The sequence below is a fragment of the Argiope bruennichi genome, chromosome X1, assembly GCF_947563725.1.
Source record: "Argiope bruennichi chromosome X1, qqArgBrue1.1, whole genome shotgun sequence".
NCBI classification, from domain to species: domain Eukaryota; kingdom Metazoa; phylum Arthropoda; class Arachnida; order Araneae; family Araneidae; genus Argiope; species Argiope bruennichi.
In genome coordinates, this window is record NC_079162.1 from 107,141,378 (window position 1) to 107,163,311 (window position 21,934).

Below are 21,934 nucleotides of genomic sequence, written 5' to 3' on the forward strand. Positions count from 1 at the left end.
TATCTCCTTTTCATATGGAATACATGGGTCGATGCTAAAAGATTGTAAACCCACCAAAATGTGAATTTATCAAGAAGAAATAAAAAGAAATTATCCCTTTTCAAAATGGCCGATTCAATCGTTCTTTCTGTGCTGAAGTTAAAATATTTCAAAAAATTCAATACACTTTAGTAATTCCAAGATCTCTTAAGATAATATAAATATTTGTATTAAGCATTCTTTCATTTGTACTAAGCATTAGTCCAAAAGTATATACTTCATTTTCTTTCTGCCACATAGCTTTTTCTGGCTTACATATGAACAGTGCAAGAATATCTAAATTTCAAATTACTTCCAAATATTAAGCTTTCTTTTTTTTTTAATTCGGCTATTTTTTCCATTGCATTGATATTTGTACATGAGACTGGCAAAAATATATATTGAGAGATTATACACGAAATCAATCTTTCATGAAGTAAAATTTTCTTGAATTGTAATAAAAATTACATACAAAATGATAAAAACACCACTGTTTATTAAAGATAACTGAAGACGCAAGCAAAGTGCCTCCATGCGGGCATAATCAATTCATTAGATGTGTCTATAAACATTTTTTGTTATTTCGTAAAATTCCTTTCAGAAATGACAAAATGACTATTACATTTTTTAAGAAAATTAAATAGAACATGGACCCTTATATCAGAACTCAATTTATTTTAAAATCTCAGTCACAGTTTTAGATTCGTAGAATGAAAACATTGAAACTGAATGAATGTGGTGAATTTCCACATTATAAAAGACTATGACACAACCCCCAAACAAAGAAGAAATAAAAAAAAATGCAAGCATTTCATGTACTGTCTTAGATTTTCATAGATTTTGCAGTATGAAAAATATTAATGTAAATAAAAAAAAAAGTGAAAATGAAAAAGCAAATAAACTGGTTACATAAATTACATAGAAATCCGATTTATACAAACTAAAGAAGCAAAAATGCCGATCAAATATTTACATCCGGATTTGAAGTAACATGAGATCAACGATGTGAAGAAAATGCATTAATCCAGATTAGCGGTGTAAGACCCAATATATTTTTTTTTCACAGAAACATAAAAAATTATACCTTAATACAAAATAGATGCACACAAGCGTCACTCATGAATTTATAAGGTAAAATTAAATCGTTCATAGATATTTATTAATTTAATATAGTGTTATTATAGATAAGGTTATTATTATGTCTATGCAAAAATTACTATTCCTCTACACACTCTTAGTTGAATCAAAATAACACATTCCCAAAATATAATGTATCATCTAATTCGAGAAACTACCAAAGAAGATTAATTACGTCTCAAAAGTACATGGTCCATCTTTATAACAGCCATAAAGTAGCTTCAAAACGGAACTCGGATCCAACTATTCAATTAAATAGATTCCTAACTGTCATACAAATTAATCATTAATTTACTGTTTCATATCAATTCGCTGATTAGAATTTACAGGGAATATAACTTGAAAAAGTAATCTCCCTAATTAAGATTCAGCAATGAAATTTTTGATTACATATCCAATCTAGACCCTAGTTAACTTTGTTTTCTCTCTTGAAAATAAATAAATAAATAATCTATCAAGAACGACTGTGAATTATGAATTAAAAAACAGACCATGACGTCTTAAGCATGCAGGAGACTATGTAACTCTATTTCGAAAATCCGGAAAATTAAGGAAACACAGACAAAATTTCAAATAATTCAGGATTTAAATATGATACATATACATATATGCAAAGACAATAAAGTCCTGATTATCCGCGGAATTGAGAGGTGTGGCAACCGCGAATAAACTGAAAACGGACACAAATCAAAAAAAGAAAAAGCTTTTGGAAAATTTTAATTTACAGTAGTGGTCTACATATACAATTATTGCTTGTTAACAATAAACAGGGTTGCCACTCAAAAATTGGGGGAAAAAATCCCCGTTTTTCCCTTGTACGTATATTCAAGATACGAGGAAATGCGCAAATAGCACTCGTGCTAGTTACAATACAATATATTTTTTAAGGAGTGGAAAAAGCCAGGAAAGGGAGCAACAATTTAACATTATTCGAAATAATAGCATATTAAAAGATGGTTTATATTTACATACAAAAAAAATCTCTTTATTTATTATCTAGAATTTATGGCAAGACAAAATTTATATGTTAAGGGGTGGAGGGAATATATTAGATCTCATGATCTTTAATGTAAGTGACACAAAATTAAGGACTCGGGTGAAATAAAACACAAAACATTTTTGCTTTCATGATATAAATCATTTAATGATTACTTAACAAAAAACATTGCAAAGCAAGATTACTTTTTTTTATTTATTCATTTTCCCCAGTTCATGTATTTGGGCATCAATTTCTGCAATTCCTGTAGAATTTCCAGCCATCAGTTTTATGGAGTTAATCCGTAAAAAATAAAGTACAATATTTTTGTACGGCCTAAAGTACATTTTTTAGCTGTTTCACTTTCCGAGAACATACATGAAAATATTTCCGATATATCATTGAACGAATCAAAAGACGAATGTGACGCAATAAGTTTTAATGCCCATAAAAGTTCAGCTTCAATGATTGTTCTTGAACTAAAAAGTTGGAATTCGGTTAATTTTTTTTTTATATTGCATTTGACGTTATCTTATCCTGCATTCCTTTTAGATACTAAGTTCAACAACAATGATAACTCTTGGACTGACAAGCAGTCTTGCTTGTTTTCCTCTTTTGGTAGCCTAGTAAGTGCTTGTTTTCCCATATTACATAGGCTTATTATCTTCTTACAAAGCGAGCAGTACATAGCAAATGGATTTTGTGGAACTTCTCGAACGCATTCAGAAAATCAGGATTGATTTTTTTATCCGACCAATTCATATTAAATACGGATTTCGAGCAGCTCATTATTAAAAAAAAAAATTCAATCACTTGAATAAGCCGATAGTTTCTCAAATAATAAACCATTCAATACACTCAAGTATGGTGGACAAAATACCATCGTGCTGCTTCGCAAATTGAATGTTCCGGCCAGAGAAATGTATTGTATTCTCCCACGCAGTTACAGAAGTCTCGCGCACACTCATTAGTTGAAAATCGGGAATCTCGTGGGAAAAGGACAACTGTCTCGCAAATCGAAACTGGACTGAACAGAAAAAATAGGAGGGAAAATAAAAAAAGGGGCGAATTTCCGCATTACAAAACGCGAATTTGATTGCTTCGTTTTCGGAAGCTGTGACTGCGATCTTTTATTCTTGCAATCTTTAGAGATCGGCATTTTCTAGACGGGGAAAAAATAACTAAGACACTTAAAATACCCTTATTTTCCTGGATTTTATGAAAAGTTCCAAATTCCCCTGTTTTTTCTGTCGATTTTTAAATGCACTGTGTTTTCCCGGTTCTCCAGCTGGCGTGACCGCAGTGAATAAACTTCTGTACTTAGAAATCTGTTGACTTATTACTTTTTCACAAAAAAAATCTGTTTTTTTTTTTTTTTTTCCCCTTTTAAAAGATTAAACTTTTTACAATTACGGTTGTTGTTTTTTTAAATTTAGACCACGAAAAATCATATGTAATCGAAAGTTTACGGTATTTTCAAATAATTTAATTAATAAGGGAAAAAAATTTTATGAAATTATGTTTCTTTGCATTATTTCATGGAGTTGTTGCTTTTCCAATATCCCATTAATTTTTTTTTAATTTAGCTTTCTTTTTTTGGAAGGGTGGGTATCATAAGTTTAGTAGGATTAGCAAGACATTTTGTTGAATGCATACATACTAAATACCTTTAAGTACTAAATGAAAAATTGATATATGCATATTAAATTATACAGAAGAAAAACTAATAGAAAAATAATGGCTCGTGGAATGATAGGATTTTAGTTATGTTGCCCAGGTATTAAATAAATAATCTCTAATCCCAACATATTTTGAGAGAAAATTTCTGACCTAAAACACTTCACTATTTTTCATCCAATGATATAACAAATCACATTTTACAACATTTTTAAATTATTCAGAGACTTTTACAATTTCTCTAATATAATATCATTCATGTAATGATTTTTTAATGATATATTAACTCTACAGCAAAATTTGAAAAAAGATAATGAACGCATTTTCAAAACACAGAATTTCCAAATTTTAGAAAATAAAATAAAATAAATTTAGAATAATGGATATATTTAGATCATAATCATCAATAGATTAAATGTGTGATTCAAAAATCATCAGTAATTACATAATTTGCGAAATTTATTTACCTGTGCATCCCATCCTTAAAATATACCCTATCTTAAGCAAATTTGCACCATCCTTTGCTGAGTAAAATTCAATACTCTTAAAAAAAGTTCATCTTTGTCAGAATGGTTCAGAATAGTCTGTTCTTCCGATGTTTAAAGTGATTTGAAAGCGCTATTTGATAACTAGGGAAAAAGCAAACGCACGTTTCAGAAAACTATACTTGATTACACAAAACGATGACAGGAAATTTTAAAATTCAGATAAAAATTTCATTATTTCGTAGCAAATTAATTACAATCGTAACAGATTAATCAATTTCATATATTCAACATTCATCTTATCATGCCAATTTCAATAGTTTTAAACAAATACTTTTTCTGTCACTTTGGGCATTTTTTATTATCCAAATCATTACCCTGAGTAAAGGGTGCTTCTTTACCAAATAGCTTAATCATTACAGTAAAAATAATTACGCATGTTTTGTTAACCCTTTTCTAATGGCGATCTCTTCCTGGGAGAAAAATATAATAAAAAAAAAGAAAAGAAAATATGACTTTAAGTGCAAGTATAAAGAGGAAAATAAACCACGACATGTATTAAGAAAAATACATTCTTTTGACAGAATGTCAAACTATTTCAAATTATGATAACATTCATAATTATTATTGCTCACTAATATTGAAGAGCCGAAAAGAAATGCGTAGTCACCGTTTCTGGAGATCGCAAAATTCATGTACAAAAAATTATTTGGGAGTAGAACCCATAATTTAAGATTCACTGCTCAAAAGTATCCGAAAATCATAAGAAATTTTAACAAATTATTATAAACCACATTACATCCAAATCCCATCTTCTAAAACCACAGCTATTTAATTTTAGAAGTGTTCTATTCTGATAAGAATGCCATTGTAGCTACATTAAGCAGCCAAAACATTAAAACACTCCACAGTACACTCTTTATTTAAAGGAACTCGAGAGCAACAGTAATTAATTCACCTCCTTACATCGGTAAACATCCGCCAATAAGTAGGAAAATATTTAAACTTGCAACTAAAATAGTCACTTTTGGTTCTTTTTTAAGTCAAACATCTTAATAACATGAACATATTCGTGCGTGAGTGACTGCGTGTGAGTGGCATATGGCAATTTTGCATGAACAAATGCAAAATTCAGATTTAATATAATCTTTTTACACGATCTTTCTTAACATATTTTTAAATTTAAATAATACAGTTAACATCAGTAACATGTAATTTGCAATTTTACAAATGAAAAAATATACTTACGAAATAAAGATTACAGTAAAAAAAAATAAAGTTATTTGAAACTTACTTTAGACTTAAAAATAATTATCTGAATATCTCTGATCACTTCAGATACGGAGAAGAGGGAAACTAAGCCAAAGAAAAACACGGTGTCTTCCAGTTAGTATGGAATATGATTCTACCACTGCCATTAATGACAGAAGGAATTAACACGTAATAAACAATAATATTCAATGGGACGTTACAATACTGAACTTTTGAAATAAGGCAACCGTATTCTTTGCATAGTAAAAATCGGAAAGGTTAACTCTTCAGAAACTAATTTCTTAAAAAAAGGACAGTTAATCGTACTTGGTCCAGCAGAACAAGATTTAGTCTTTTAGTAAGAATGTGACCCAATAATTTATTGCAATGTTAATTTAATTTTGGTCGAAACCAAGTTAAACAAATCATGATCAAAGTTTTGACACATTTAGTACTGCGAACGAAACAACATTCGATAAATACCAAATAAAAAGTGAAATACCATTCTACGGGAAATTGTAATTTGAACTTGTGACTGATTCTTCTGATTCATCAAAATATTACACTCACCCTATTTTTGAAGTGCTGTAAATCCCTTAAAGACTACTTTATTAAACGAATATATTCTTGGCAAACCTTCAAGAATCTTCAAGAATTTAACAAATGTAATGTAACTACACAAACAGTTACTCGGGCATGATAACAAGCACATAAATTGGTTATCTTAATCCAGACTAGAAACAAATTACTGCTCATAAGATTTAACAACAGATATTGGTAAGGAAACTATTTATAATCACGCCATTTATTGACGAAACGAAAATCTGAGTGATAAAATAACAAGAACATAATATGTGCAACCTGATTTTGAAAACTGATCAAATCCCTGAATTATAGAGATTATAAAGTCTTTTATTTTGCGAAAATATTTTTAAAAAAACAAACTTCTATCCAAAGGAAGGTGACTCCAAGGTTAAAGAAGTATAGCTGATATAACCTGGTTGGACATATTTAAAAAATAACAATTTCTGTTCACACTTTTAATAAAAGTGTACAAATAAGCCTTTTAAATTCTTCAGAATATTTTTCAACTTTAGAGGGACTTTTTTTTTTTTCAATGCACTGCTATACGACATTGGTAATTTTATCTTCAGAAATCATTCTAAAATATATTCGTGGGGGGAAAAGGGGGGGGGTAACATATCTCAAATTTTTGTACACAATTAACAGAACAATTGAATCAATTAGAATAACTGAACTTTTTTAAATCAACAATGGAAGTTCTTACGGCAGTTTCTAATCAAGAATATGTGAGATATAATTATAAATTATACGAATAAAGAGCATATAAAAAGTGAAGTATTTCTGAATACTTTCCCAATACCTGCTGTGCTAATTAATCGAATAGTCTCTTCCTTTCTTAACCTCCCCTCCCACAAAGCAAAATTATACTTATTCATCAAAAAGCTATTAACCAACTCCTTAGTTTCTATAAAAAAATTCCTACCAAAAAAAGAAAATATATATAAAAATTACTTTGAATAGCAATATTAAAATATTTCAACTATTAGCTTATATTTTCACCAAATGTCAAGTACAGACCTGTATGTTAGTTTTCAATATTTACGGACAAAACTGAGAATTAAGATGAAATATCATTACATTTTATACAAAACTAGAAGATGTGCCCGTCTAGACTAACTGTTATCCTATGAACAATATAACGGATACGATTGTCACAGATTAAAGTTGTAGTAGAAAATATCGCGTACTTTGGCAAAATGCTTAATTTTTAAAAAAAAAAAAAAATAGTGTAGTACTACACTTTAAATATAAATATGTATTAACATTAAAAGTTTTGCTTCCTAGCAGTGGGATCTTCTATATTCTCAATGTTCACGAATACAAAAATCAAAACTAAACATTTAAATCGGTTTGAAAAAGAAAAAGAAAAAAAAAATAGTGATTCATTAAAGGGGGAAAAAATGCAGTACCAAATACAAACCAAAAATAACGCTGAAAGAAAACGTTAGCAATAACCTCCAAATGAAGTGAGAATATTACGAATCTGCAGATTTCAGTTCATTACCTTTTGCCACAATCCAGCATTAAAAATGTAAATGAAACGTGAAGTTTATGATTCCATTACTAATTTTTATTCGCACACATAAGAAAGAAAGAAAAAAAAAGTCTAAGTTACTAGATGCCGAAACAGAAGATTTATTTTGCATCGGCGGGGATATTTTGAAACTCCGCCCAGCGTTACAATCGGTACTGGGCAGTCATATAGGATGTCCCAAAAAGTGGTATAAACTTTTATTTCCATACATATCGCACCTAGACATATACTTCCAATTACAAAGTTTCATTAAATGAGGTAGAAAACTGAATGAAAACATTTTTTCTTCTGTGGAGATTCATAATAAGTGGTTAAGAAATTAAATTTTTACATGTCTTCCATAATACAAAGTAATCAATTAGTAAAATGTTACTCTTTCATCAATGCACATACAAAATTTCACATTTCTATCTACAAAATTTTGCAGAGATATGCTTATTTTTAAATTTAGAAGGATTAATCATAAATGTAGATGAAAGTATTTATTTCAGAAATGCAATTTTATTCAATACAGAAAAACTATCATATGCAAATATTTACCTACTAGTATATCATTCAATCATCATGATTTCAAAGAAATTTGCTAAGCATTATTCACGTTGATTGGGCGTCAGATGCAACTATGACTTTATGAAGAAAGAGAAACTTGAGAAACTGAACAATCAAGACATCTCAGAGAAATACTGAAATACCGAGCAAGAAAATGAAATTATTTGCTGGTATTTGAGTGTTTTCTAAAAGAATGAAATATTTCAGGAATAAGAAACGGTTAGATATGCTGACGATTTACGCCTATGCAATCATAATGCCGCCTTATTTATAGAAGAATACAAATTACATTTTCCGAATTCCCGGCGTTTTTCTAGGAAGTGTGTTTATATAATGGTTTAGCGATTGCAAAGGATTCTTAATTTCCCGGACATGAACTTTGAGGAAGAGGCATTATACATGTAATATAAAAATGGATATTTTGCCTTGTTTTTCATATTACTCTCATGCTGGTGTACGAATAGACAGTTCAGAACTCAACATTCCAAAACCGAAAGTACAGAGAACATTTCAGTGTAATAAATGACATCCATACAGGATACAACTACATAATCAACGTCTAGAATTTAGAATTAGGTAAAATCAAATCCTACTGTTCTGAGAAATGCAACTTGGTTAAATGAATGTTGCTTTAAGCGAGATAAAAATATTAATCTTCATAAATGTCACTTTTGGAACAGTAAAAATACATTTTTTGTACATGAGGTTCATCATTAGTAGCAATATTCTATAAATGCATTATGTATTTCTATTTTTAGAAGCTCCGTTCCGTTTTGTACCAACCAAACAATATGCTGTAGTATGCTGAACAGTGACAAATATATTCAATTAGTTTTGATTGATGTATCTGAACTAAGGAATGAATTGGCTTTGTCAGTACACATTCTATAGATTTTGGCCGACGAATTTAAAAAGCCATACTTTAAGTCCTAAGTGAGAAACTCGATCGTATAGGAGCAAGTATTGTTAAAAGAATGCAACTTTGCAAAAGGTGTCGAATTGTCTTTATATAAAGAGTTTATTTGAAACAAGTTTTTAAGCACTTCAATTAGTGCAACCATTTTTTTTAATTAATAAATATCAATAAAGGCATCATTTTCTGTTTCTGCCTTTTTGATAATCTTCTGTGATATGTTTATTAATTATCCCTTAAGCTATATAACTACGTTCGGAGCGAATTTTTTGAAAAACGTTAGAAAACAGTTATATTTTTGAATATTTGCCTAAAAAGAAATTGAAAAAACATCTAAGAAACCAAAATATACCAGTTAGGAGGCAAATAAAAAAATAAAAAAATGGAAAAAAGAATTTTTTGGCTAAAAAGTGGTATGAAGAAAAAATCTTCAAGTTTCGAAGTGCGTCACGTGATTTGCTTAACATTTTGCAGGTAGCTTAAGAAATATACTATCTAGTTCCTGAACTAAAAAATAAGCTGTATTTCTATCAATTCTTTAAATATTGGACTTCGATTGATAAATAACATGAAAATTTCATTTTTTTTCACATTGTGAAGTATGAAAAAAACTATAAAATATTTCGAAATGAATAGATTGTTTATTCTCTAGTTCAGAAACTGCAGAACACATTGAGAAATTGTTACACCATATTTGAACAAAAAATATGCAATAGATTTTAATTTATGAGGTTTTTTGCAAGTAAATTCAATCAAAAATCAGAAATTGAGAAAAGAGCATCTAACGATGTAAAATAGCATTAAAACGTATGCAAATGAAAATATAAAAATTAGTGTAAATTTAAAAAAAATAAAAATAAGAAACAAAATGTTAATGGCTTTCTAAAGAAATCTGTTCAAACATTATAGCTTTGACATCTGTCAGAGATATGGTAAAATGGTCAAAAGTATGTTAAAAACACAATGAAATTTCGTGTCTTTATAGAAGAGTAAAAAGAACCCCTCTTCGACACTTTTTCGTTATGGGGGCAGTACATAAATATAATTTTGTAATTTTTTATTATTACCCTCAACAAAAGTCAAAATATCTTCATATATATGAGTTCCTTATTTGATTAATGCAATTGAAAGTAAATGTCTAATTGCAACAATTAAGGAAATAAACGCCTCTTCCTGTTTTTTTTTTTTTTTTTTTTTTTTTACATTTTGTATACACTGATGATTTTAGATTACATGACTTAGGGTGTTGCACTTTAGAAAATCATCTTCTTCTTTCTTTCATTTTCCATTCAATCACTTCTTGAAAGCATTAAGTAATCGTCCTACATCAACGCAAAACCGTAACTTTTTTTTTTTTTTTTTACTAATTACCCAAGTAATCTGAGAAACTAAAATTCGCCCAGTGATCATAAATCTGAGACTTCACTACGAAATTACAGTTCATTTTTATGAAAAATTATCTAAAAATCGTAATCACTCATTGCAACTAAGAGAAAAACGAAAATTTTGAAATCTATCAACAAAGTGAATACCGTCTTCACCATAAGATCTTCCGTTCCAGAAAACAGTTCTCTATTTGCACAAAAAATATGGTAAAAAAAATTACCATTGAATAAATTTTTTTTAAGTACTGGTAAGCAAAAATAAGTAAATTTAAAAGTACTAGTAAGCATTTTCAGAAAACAAAAAGCTAAAGCACCACTGTTTCATAAAGATATAACGATTTTTTTTTTTTTTACATAAAATTATAAATCTTTGAAATCTTGAAAATAAGTTTATATAACTGCAAAGATCGCATCAAATCACATTTACATGTTGACTAGTCAAAAAATGGAACACAAATTCATGGAAGAAAATGCTAACTCAGAAAAATTAATAGACAACAAAAGTCAAACCAAATTGTACTATGATATGGAAAAAAAAATACGTATAAGTGGTCATCTAATACATGGTACTATATCATGAAATCCGATATCGAACCGAATCAGGGCAATTGAACTATCGGTTTTTCACATTTCAATGAAAGGCTATTAATCTTAGAAAAAAAATAATTATAAAAACTTATATATATATTTTTAAAAATCGATACAACAAACTGTGGGATATTAAGATAGTTTAATTTGGTCAGAAGTAAATTAAAAAGTACCAGAAAGTATCTTCCAAGAGGACTCTGGGAATTAAAGCAGAATAATTGACTGTTAATTTCAAGTTATCAGCAGTCCTTTACTAATAACAACAATACAGAAACAATTTAAAATGTATAGCATATACAGAATTTGCACACAAAATATGATTTACTTAAATGGTTACTATGGTCTTACTTATTTTCCCCCCTCCCAGCATTACGAATTCGGACAGTATAAATATGATAATGAGACCTAGAGACTATATTAATCTTTCAAATTAATAACATTACCTAATTTGTAATAGTCGCAATACTTAACCACTGCAAACCAAAACAACTACAACCTCATAAATTTTATTAGAAAAAACGTACTTTCCATATTTTGAGTTTTTTAAAATGAAAATTCGGTCATGATTAACAAATTTTTTTGTGTCTTGATAGCATTTATAGAGTAAAAATAAGTAAATGATAATGACATGCTAAGAGTAGAAATCACATTGAACTTCAGATCATTAAATAGAAGTCTAAAATTCATAGCTTATTTTTCATAAAGAAAGGAAAACGTTTTTCTTTTTTCAATATAATTCATATTCTTCTACAGAAATTTTTGGAACTTTTGTAAACATTCCCTTCCTTGTACACTTTAGAACTGTACAGGGTGCGTTTTAAATTAATGCAAACTAAAAAGCCAGAATAAAAAATTAATATTCAAACAAATTTTCGGTATGCGCGAATATGAGCAGGGAAACATCGTATTTTTTTTCCATGTATAAAAAAGTAATTCCAAAAGTAACCGAAAGAAGGCGTTCACACCTCATACTGAGACGTTTTATGCAAATCACGCCAACAATAAAACAACTAACTGGAGATGGATTTGTCATTCAATCCCTTTTTCTATCTCACACCATTTCAGTCCAGGCCAATAATACAGCAAAGTACAACGAATTTCTCCCAAGAAGGGAAGTAGCCTCGGTTCCGAGGCGGATACTCCATAAAACCATCAATGTCGAGATTCGTCATTCGATCCCGGTAGTTATGACATCGTTACCAGATCGAGCGTTGGTGGTTCAACTTTCCTACAAGAATGGTGAATTCACAACTATTGTAATGCAAAAGTTTCGCACGAAGAAAAGACTGAAGGCGCAAAAAACTTATTTCAATTGAATGGAATATTTATTGAATTTAGTACGACATTTTGAAGAATCATCAACGAATAGGCAGACTTTCTTTAGAGCGGACCACGTCCATGCTGTGAGGAATAAAATGGTAGAATTGACAGTTGAGACACCAACGGGAAGTAACAGAGATCGCGAAGTTGGGAGAATAAAGTAGATTCCGGAATCGTCATATTCCGTAAAGAATCTTGGACCATGTGCATAAGGATACGATACAAGTACTACACCAGCTATTTTCGGTAGATATAGATGGAAGAGTGAACTCTGCTACAGCCACAAATGGAATGTAATCCACAGTAGTTACTTTATAGCATGTGGATGGATGAAGTCCACTTTTTACTGCACGGTGGCGTCAATAAAAAAAAACTTCCACATCTGGGCGAAGTCAAATCCTCGTGAATACATGACAAAACCCCCTTTTATAACTATTTGATGTGGCTTTAAGCATCTTTCATCCTGAGCTCTCTCTTTTTTCAAGCACGTTTTCTTGTATCAGGCTAAAAAATATCCGTACAGTCACTGTAGAACGGTATGTTAAGCTTGTGCCAGCATTGTAGGAAAGGTGTATTACCTGTCATCACATGCAAGCATAATGGTGCCCCGGCTTTTGCATGTGAAGTCAAGATGTTCCTGTAAGACACTTTCACTGTACACCAGGTGATAAATTGAAGTGTAAATTTAAGTGGCTTTCATGATCACCAGACTTGACACCGGCAGATTTTTAGATAGTAGGGATACTTAAAGTTTTACGAGCACTAATATTCCCCTACCTCTTTGGCGGAACTGAAAGATGCCATTTGACGGACCGAGGGTGGCATCGATGCCAACATGCTACATTCAAATGTAACAGGCGTAGTGACGCGCCTCGATTGCCTAATACACCTTGTGGTGGTGATCATGTTGAATATCTTTGGCTTTAAAATAAATGCACAGTGCCATGTCATTGTGATCTGTTTCACTGTCTGTTTTTGCTTGCTTGATTTGCATAAAACGTCTCAGTATGGCAAGCGCCTCGTTTGCTTATTTTTGTACATGGAAAAAATCCAATGCACCTCTAATTTTTTCTCTCGAACATTACTTCCTATTGAAGATTGCATGCATTTATGATGCACTCTGTACTTAACCGATTAAGGACTATATATATTTCGAATTAACGTATTTCAATAATTTTAAGCTGGCCCTTTCAAACAAAATCTAATACCCGAATCTAATTTCAGGCACCTAAACAATAATAAATTTGAAACTCATATACATTTCTCAAGAAACGTTTTGATAACAGTTAAATTCAGCAGATTAACGTTTCTTAACCGTATATTTGAAGAAAAAAAATTGTGCGAGCGCAAACGCTGTTAGTAAAGTATACGAAAAAACATGCAGAGATTTATACATTTAGTTAACATAAATTAATCGATTTAAGGAATATTGACTACTGCAATTATTAACTGAAACAAATAATAGCTCTTATTATTAAAAACATAAAATTTTATTTTATATTATTATAAAAGAAAGTTACCAGAAAATTATATGTATGTGTGAGAGTATCCATTAAGCACGATTTCTAATATAAAAGTAACAAATCATCATTTCATATTTCATTCTAATTTCCAGTTATTTTATTGACAGACAGATTCGACATGTAACTTTAAGTAAGATATTCCTTCGCATAAATCATAAATTTATTGCCCTTTCTAATTTCAAAACGCCTCTGAAAACAACACCTACGCTTTTCACTGCAAAATTCACGATAAACGACAGCGTTTATCCCTCGCCTTCCTAATAAGTTTATGGCATGGATATTCGCAACATTTTAAACTAGAATTGTTTTTAATATAATACTTGAAAATGATGTCAAAATTTAAAAAATAATAATAAATGTAATTTTGAATATTTTGTCCATCTTTCATCTCAAATATATATGTAGATTTGATGTTTTCAAAGGATCCCAGAACGAGTCATATACTACACTGAAAAATTTTCGATTTATAAATAAATAAAATTTTTAATCGTTAACATTATAAAGGATTTCTAGAATGTTATGAATCTTTCAAAGCAGCACCATTACTATGCTGAAGGCTCTCTCTCTAAAATGTTAAGCAATTTAAACATATGGCAACAAAGTTTTATAAAAAATATAATATAATTTTAAAAAATGAGCATTTTATGTTCCAAGCCCGCATTTCATGAACAGAAAAGCATTCCTTTAGATAATTTCTTAATTATTCTCACGTTATAATACGCTACGAGCACTTAAGAAGTCACCGATTCACTGAAATCATACTCTTTTCTGGTATCAAATTGACCCATTTGTATGTTTATATGTTTATTTAATTTAATTAACACTGCTCCATTATTATGCTTTTGTTCAAAATATTTGCTTTTCGACCAATTATAGAAAAATGCAAAGCAAACATCTTGTCATAGACCAAGTTTTCCAAGGAATCTCTTTTGAACTGAGAATTATCCAAATGAAATAATACCATAAATGCATTTTAAATCTTTCTATAACATAGTTTGCGCCTAATCTGCCATCTACGGAAAAGAAGTATATCTATATGATTGGTGCAAAACGTATTAATAAAACTTTATTTTTTGCTATTTTTATTATTAATTGATCTTTCTTTTACAAATCTTTTAAATATGGTTGTTTTACAATAAGCTTTGCACTGTGAAAGAGCAAACTTAGCAACTTCAATTATTATCAGAACTAGGTTTGTTTTTCTATATATTAAATTAATCTACTTTTTGACAAACAAAGACTGAAAATAAAATAATCCGAGTTTAAGAAGATAAATTTCAACCATTTATAAAAGCAACTCGTTTTTAATCGGAAATTCACAAAAAATTATATATTTCATTTATTGCAATCACAATAAAAATTACACAATATGTAACAACGAACGAAAATGCTTTCTTTTTAATGTTTTCTGGTCAAATTTAGTCTAAATTATTACCAAACAAATGAATTTCATTTCAAATTATGTAAGCACCTACGGATGATGTCATCCATCATTTCAATAAAAAGTCATGTGTGTACAGGAAAATTTTGTTATACTGAAAAATGTAAGGTCCCCTGATATGTTCTAATGAAACAAAGAAAAAGAAACAACCAAAAAAAAACTTGTTAATAATATATTCCTAAAAAAAATGAAAACTGAAAAAGTTTGATAATTTGCAAAACAAAACAAAAATTAATTTACTGCATCAAATAAATACAAAAGTTGTATATAAAAGTAGTTGGCTGACAACTAAGTTACATGGGAGGGGGGAGAGAATTTGCATAACAACCTTTTTTTCAGTATTCAGCTACACTTTAAACCCATTTAACAGTAAAGCTATTAATATAATTAAGATATTAATAACAGTATTTTAATTTAATTATAATATTACAAAAAAGAATTAATTCTTAAATATATAAAACAAAATATTTTTAAAAAAATCTGCCTAACTGGAAAATGCCAGATATCTGAAGTTTTATTCATTTGTACTACAGCTTGGGATAACTTTCATGTAAAAGCTCTAAAGGTCCTCAGTGTATCATACATTTCAAATTCAAATAACTTGCTGTAATGCACAAAAACATTTAATGTGAATTTTAATTTAAATGTAGAAACCTTAAACAAAATTATCAATATATATTCCATATACGAAAAAAATGTACTTTTAGTTTGAAATAAATATAATTTTTCTACAAAAAAATAAAATTTAAAAACTATTTCTAGACAAAACTCGACATTTTTATATTCAATAAAAATTAATCTCTTTGCATAACAATATTCAATGCAGTTTTAAAAATTCACTGATTCCAATACTTCCCCAAACCATAATTTAGAATAAGAAAGGCATGAGCTAGATTAACTAAACTGACAAGCAACCCAACTCATTAAAAATATTCAATGTATGCTGTAATTTATGTGCTGTCTTTCATAATATTTAAACTTATCTTAAATTGGATCTAATAAATAATGATATTTTAATTACTTAGTACATTATCTTTTTAAATTAATTGTTAAAGTTAGCAGCCTATTTTCAAAGAAAAAAAATGTTCTCATATAATACAGCAAACTACTATACAATGAAGTAGATAATATTAATAGTTCTATATTTTACTTTAATTCAATCTATTTCCCATATTTCTCAAGACATTGATGAAGCTGGTTTTAAATATACTTTTTTTAATTATAGTTCAGCCTCATATACTGGCCAAATTATTTATGCCTCATATACTGGCATTTTCTCTTAATGTCTTAGTTGAATTTGTCCAGCATGCTCCATAAGCTACCAGAAAATTTAATAATTAATAACATCTGTCAATATAATGTATTTTTTAAGCCCAAAGGTATAATTTTAATGGTTGTAACATAATTAAATTATGAATCAGGATTTTGCTAGTTGTCTTCATCAAATTAAAATTTGTGATAAGAAATGAACACAAAAACAATATTCATAGTTTTCAGAATTTTTTTCATCACATCAGCAAAACTTCTCTAATCAAAGTAAATAGAAAGGAATACAAGTAGATTTTAGATTTAATATATATTCATTAGCGTCAAGAGCTATAATACTAAACAAAAATGTCCGATAATGATTAAAACAATCAGTTCAAGTCCCTTTTTACTAAACGTAATAACAATCAATAATATTAAATCCGAATTTCTCACAAAGGAAAAAAATATATGATAGCACCATTAAACAATTCTTTTTAGCAGCTGAAATGTGAACTTTTATAATGGCTCATTTTAGTGAAATTATTTCAGTTTAAAAAAAACAATAGTTCCCAATTAAAATGAAATTATTTAGCTTTACACTTAATTTCCCTAACAAAGATAAAAGTTCTATAGTCATGAATGCAGCTCTGACCAATCACTACACTAATGCAGATACAAATAGTTCATAAAATTAGCTATTATCCTATTATCTAAAAGAAAAAATGTTTTAATGTGTGAAAATAATATTTTGGAAAAAACAATGCTGTAGTATGAAGCATATGCAATTTGTTGATATATTATTTAGCTTAATCTTTATATTATAAAAAATTACTTTGCACTATTTTAATAAGATAATTTTAAGTATATGGCAATCTGTCTGGAATAAGCAAAGCAAAGGAAATTTACTTCCACATACTATTTATGATGAATTCAAATGATCTCAAGCAATACAACAAAGAAAGAAAGCATTTCATTTCATTAAGTATGCTTAAATACCAAGAAAAGAAAGAAATGTAGTTAACTAAAATATGCTTAGCAGAATTACATATACTCTGTCTCTAAAATCTGTTGCTTACTATTCAGTGTCTTATCGCAAAAATGAACAGGTAAAAAAAAAAAAGAGAGAGAGTTCCATCTCAATGTCCAAAGTGGTCTTTAATCAATAGCATTTAAATGATATACAGATAGAAAAATTTTACCTGCATGCGAATCAAAATATTAATATTCAACTATAAGCGTGTGAAATAGCCTCAAGTAAATCTTAAATAAGGAAGGGAGGTTTCTGTCCCCCCCCCCCTTTTTTTTGTTATTTGTTTTTTCCTTTCTATTCAGTGTATCAGTATTTTATGTTTGTGTGCTGTTGATAAAAATTTGTCTTTTAATGAACCAAATCATGCAAGCAATTTTTAAGACTATACTACAGAATTTCAGGAATAATTTTGATGCCTAGTGAAAAATATATTTAACAAAATATGTACAAGTAAAACATCAAAACACAACAAGTAATAGATAATACTAATACAAATAAATATAACAGAGATGTAAAATTGCAATTTTATATTTTTTTTCTTGGTGTTTAGCAAAGTAATAGTGTTTCAGAATATAAATTTATATATATAAAAAAGACAATTACAGAGAAATGTCCCCATTACTAAAAAAAAAAAAATTTAAAAAAATTATTTTTAGGTGTAAATTTTTAAAACAAATATATAAATAGTTATGTTTTGCTATAGAATAATAAAACTAAAATGAAGTTTTGTGAAAGAAAAAATGTCTAGCTAATGATTGAATTCCAAACAAGTTTAATTATGAAGATAATTTAATAAATTGCTTTGTTTTCAAATATAAACAATGTATTAGAATTCACAATATTTCAACAACTTCAATTTTACAATATATATTTTTTTCCTACTTAAAAAACTTTTTGCAGTAGGACTATTAAAATTTGTCCTATATTAGATATTTGGTCTTGAGAATACAGAATGCATTATTAACTGAAGAGAAATATTATTAAGGTGTTTCATTTATTTTACTATAAACTTATAATTTAAAGTACAGTTTCGTTGCCATATTTTGCAATAAAAACATTTTGCACCGATTATAATCGAATATGTACATCGATATCTATAAAATAATGTTTATAAATATATTAATTTTACATAAAATAATTTGAAGTGGAAAAAAAACCTTTAATTATACCCATCAAAGAATACAAAAATTACTTTCTAAAAGATGGTAACATAAATTCAATTGATTAACTGGAGCAAAAAAAATTTTGTTACCTTCAAATACATTTCTTAATATACAATTAGCACAAAATGCTTAACAACATTGTTACAATATTTGTATGATGTTATTCAGCCTTCAGAATACTGAAAAATATTGCAGAGATATCACACAATAACTTGTGCAAATAATGAAAATTAAAACTTTCCTTCTTGTTTTTTAAACTGCTTTAATCTTTATTAAAGTAAATTTATATCTAACAAAGAAAAAATATAAGAATATTGATAGTTACATAAAATATTTTCTATCAGAAAAAAAATTATGATATTACCAACATACATCACAAGCAGTGCATTTTTTTTTTTTTTTTTTTTTTTTTTTGTTGTTGTTGTTACATTTTTTTAACATTTAGCACCGTAACATATATTTTTTCTTGATTTCCAACTTAAACTTGAAAAATTATATATATTTCATATTTACAGAATTATAATATCTTCAATTAAATAATTTAACACTAATAAAATTATATTAAAATATTAAGCAATCTTTATTCCAGATAGTTCCAATTGCTCACTAATTTCCAAAGTTCTTATAATAGAATGCACATACATTGTTCAAACACAATTGTACTTATAATACAAAATTTCTAATGGAAAAGTAAAAAATACAAAGAATAATTTTCAAAATCATGTAAGAAAAATTACACCATAAATAGAAAAAAAAAAAAAAAAAAACTGCATCTCTATGTGATTTAAATACATAAGATCAAATATTGATTCCAAAATATCTATAGTGAATTACTAAAAAGTAAATTTAATTGTATTTATTTGAAATATAAAAATATACTTTTAAAAATAAGTTAATATCAAAATCTATAACATTTAGTTTCAACTAAAAAAATTTTTTAACGAATGTAAAAACTCAAAGTTAGAAATACAACAAAATAAATAATAATGAAAAAGAGCATTTTAAAAAAAGATAAGATATTTGTAATCTGAACAATATACTCATTACAAAAAAAATGCAACTTATCATTTAAGGAAAACACTTTCCAGTTTTTTTTATTTATATTCTGAATATTTTTTAACAGATTTTTAATTCTTTACTAATTACACTATTTATGGTACTAATGCATTGTAAAATTTTCCAGGTTTTAATCAATAATTCATGAACTGTTGAAAACAGTAATCTATGTTGAAATGTTCAAAACTTGTTGACAACCAACAAAAGGGGATCTTAAAATGGATATGTCTCCACTTGTAGAAGATTTAGTTAATGATGATACAGAATTCAAAATAATCCGGAATTCTTGTGATGTTGAATTCAAACTCACGAATTCTAGCAGATATTTAAAATGGTTATGGCGATATCCATATCTATTTTCAGCAGTTTCTCTCTATTAATCGCCACAATAAAATTTAACTACTAGAAGAAAAATCAACACTGATATTTCTTGAATTTTAAAAGAAATCATTTGATAACAATAAATAATTGGAAACCAACTGTTTATTTTTAAATTAAATGTGCACAAGAATAGAGAAAATCGAGTGTTTGGAATATTACTGAAATTCAGTTATATTTTATACCTAAAAAGGCTGCAAAATGAACCATTTTAAATTCTACAAATTACAAAAAAACAGGCAAAAAAGTTTGAAATTCAATGTATAATGAAAAATAACAAAAATAGTAAATAAGGAACGTGACTTACGATTGACAATCTGCTTATACATTTCTGTAAGCAATACTGATTGCTCGTTTACTTGCAAATAAAAAATCCACTAATCTGATGTTTACTTCGCACTTCCCACATTGACGGAATAAAACGAGAATCTTTCGAATAAATAAATATGATAATGCGTATTTTTAACGCTGGATTTTCAATACAAAAAAAAAATTATAAACTCTCCAACGTCAACTATAGTTTCACTTCAATTCTATATTCGTTTGCCCCAGTATTCATTAAATATCGATAGTATTCAACAGTTGATATAATAGAAACTCCAACTACCGATTGTGATTTAATTTATGATATCGATATCTTGAGCGAAAAAAATATCGAAAAAAATATGAAAGTCAATAATTTGTTGACATTCATAATTATCGAGATCGAAACCTTCAAATCAACTCAATAATACAGATTCAAGGAGTACTGGTTTTAAGCTGTGTCCGAATTGGAAAAGTCTTGTATAATTTATTTTTAATTTTTATTGAGTTTATAACTATAAAATATAAAAATAGTGTCAGGAAAATCACGAATGAGTATCAAGAACGAAAGCAGAACTCTTCAGGGACGGAAGTAGCCAATTTGCGATAGTCATAACTGATACCGTTTTCTGGCACAAACAGTCGTCTCATGCCTCCAGAATCTCGGGGCCGGAGTAAGTTCAATAAGTAAGAGCCGGGGATTCCTTCTTCTATACAAACTTCAAAAACTATATACATCTTTACTGATTTTAATGTAATCTCTATTTAAGTAGTTTAACACATATTAGTTACACATAAGAGTTAACACTTATCATGACAAATGGAGATAGGAGCCTTCCAAAAAGTTGGTTTCAGCATCGGATGTATAAAAAATTAAATTATTTTTTAATTTAATTCAAATTTTTAAAATAAAATTATAATAAATATACAATTTTTAACTCATTCTAGGCACTTAAAAACACAGTTTACTAGAGCCAAGTTGATTTTTAAATCAGCCAGTCAACTGAAAAAAAAAAAAAAAACCTGATATGCAAGCATCTTCGAACGCATGAAAAAAATCTTAAGAGAAACACTGTGAACTTTAAACAATATGTGATTTTAATGTGAATATGTTCAAGTACATGACCAAAACAAATTAAATGAACACAAAATTAGATAGCTCTGAAACTGTCGTAAAATTTCTGGGGTCAACCAAATCTATAGGAGCCCTAATCAATCGTGTACTTAGCCAATGTGATAATCTAATCTAAGCATGGATAAGATAAATCTAAGTTTAAAGTTTCGATATTAGAAAATTAGGAATGCTTAGACAAATGTATTTATTGTATTTTATTGTCCATTTTGTAGACTGTTCTGAATTAAAACTAAGCTTCT

General features: G+C 28.3%; 1 protein-coding gene across 1 annotated transcript in view; it reads right to left on the reverse strand.

The window, feature by feature from the left end:
• The window catches only part of LOC129958271 (roquin-1-like), a 116,855-nt gene extending 96,095 nt beyond the window's left edge, over positions 1-20,760 (reverse strand). Inside the window, exon 1 of the mRNA XM_056070603.1 lies at positions 20,565-20,760. The gene's annotated coding sequence lies outside the window, so the exon portion shown is untranslated. The remainder of the gene's footprint in view (positions 1-20,564) is intronic.
• Between the last annotated feature and the right edge of the window lie 1,174 nt (positions 20,761-21,934).